Here is a 1,921-nt window from a genome sequence, read left to right on the forward strand (position 1 = left end):
GGGCTTTTACTAGAGGAGGGAGAAAACTATTTTGGGGAAATGGGACTAGGATTCTGGAGAAGGAGGTAGAATTATGGGGCATCCTATCAGCTGCAATCCAGGGATTAGATGGCCTGGCAGACCTATGGAACAGTGAGACCACAGGCAGCTAGATAAGAAGTTGTATGCGGGAGGATCAGTGTTGAGGGTCATAGGACTGTGATGTCTTTCTTACTGTAGCAGATCCATGCTTATGCTGTCTGTGTTGTGCTTGATTTGGTGGTACATATATAATACTAAAATTGGAAAAATAAAGAGAAGATTAGCTGGACCCCTGTGCAAGGATAACATGCAAATTCAAGAAGCATTCCATATTTTTTAGGTCTTAGTCTTACGTGAAATAAGGTTAGCACAAAAAGGCAAATATCACATGCTCTCACTTATATGTTGGAGCTAAAAAATATGAACACATGAAGGTAGAGAATGGAAAAATAGATACTGGAGACTGGGAAGTGTGAGTAGAGGGCAGGGAGGAGGATGAAAAGAAGTAGGTTAAAGGGTACAAACATCTAGTAAGAGAAAAGGCATAAATTCAGTGCTTGATAGCAAAGTAGGATGACTGTACTTAACAAAAATGTGTTAGACTCAGGTGATAGATGCAGTGAATACTAGGAGTTGATCCCTACGCATTTTATATATATATTAAAAAAATTCTCATGTACTCCACAAATTTGCACAAATAAAAAATAATTTGCATTAAACCACCAGATTCATTTTATTTTTTCCCCACAAAATTAACTACCGCCAATTCTTTTAAAATAAGTTTCTCTGTGTTATAATTTCCTCCAGTTATCATCGGACCTTTAATAAAAGCCTCTAATTGCTATATCACGGTCACAGCTCTTGCTGCTTGATGGAAGGGTTTCCTGTCCTGGTCTGACTGAAAGTGCTGCTGAGAGAGCAGCAAAGCCTGAGGGAAGTTCGCTCCGAAGCAAGAAACAGGCAGCTGACTAGAGCGTCAGGTGACAACCTGGATTGCTTAGCAACGCATTACTACTCTGGGGTTGGAGATGTTTCCAGAACTCCTCGAGAAGGGTAGGCTTGTTGAAATCTAGTCTTCCTGCACAGGAGTGTAATGAAGATCGTTAGGAGTGATTTTGGTATTAAAGCACCAAGGAACCCCACAGACTCAGGAATTCTGGGGCATTTGAATAACACAACAATAGCAACTTACAGAGCAAAATCAAAACTTAGTACATACCTTTAACTTGTTCATGATGCTTTTGTGTATTTGTCTTGCTTTAGTGCTTTTTAATTTCTGCAACACAATTGATCAATTTTCATTTTAAATTAAGAGTGACTTTCGTCAGATGTACATTCCATCTTATTAGACTAATATTTCAAAACAAATAGTTGTCCTTTCATGTTAGAGTCAAAGGAGATATTTCCTTTTCTTTGAAATCATAGGTATTTCACTTGCTTGACTAATTCTGATGAATAGTAAAAGTTAGCTGCTGGGGTTTGCATATGCCCACTTTACCAGACACAAATGTACATTTTTTTGACTGATTAAAACTAATTTGACTTGTTTATTTAAGTCACTATTTTTCAAAATTCCAAAGATCTAGGATTGTAGCACAATAACAGGAGGGTGATATAAATTAAAAATACAGATTCCTGGGTCATAATACCAGAATTCTGATTTAGGAGGTCTTGTCCAGGGCTCACACCTGCATTTTAGTAAGTTCCTTGGTGCTGATTGTGTCAACAGTGTTTGAGAATCACCTCTGGAGACTTCTCCCTGTGTTGGACATTTATCTTTCTAAAAATTCACAGGTTTTTCGCTCATCACAGATGCTCAGAGATAAAACACTGGAACGGTTGCTCCACCTCTTGGCAATTGTGAATTGAGCTGCAATAAACATTCTGGTGCAAATCTCTT

General features: G+C 38.3%; 1 non-coding gene across 1 annotated transcript; it reads left to right on the forward strand.

The window, feature by feature from the left end:
• The first annotated feature begins 253 nt into the window (after positions 1 to 253).
• Positions 254 to 358, forward strand: LOC128568237 (U6 spliceosomal RNA). Its single transcript, XR_008375058.1, has one exon. It is a non-coding gene; the product is annotated as a U6 spliceosomal RNA (small nuclear RNA).
• The last annotated feature ends 1,563 nt before the right edge of the window (positions 359 to 1,921 follow it).

This window comes from Nycticebus coucang, chromosome 16 (assembly GCF_027406575.1).
Source record: "Nycticebus coucang isolate mNycCou1 chromosome 16, mNycCou1.pri, whole genome shotgun sequence".
In the NCBI taxonomy this organism is placed as follows: Eukaryota; Metazoa; Chordata; class Mammalia; order Primates; family Lorisidae; genus Nycticebus; species Nycticebus coucang.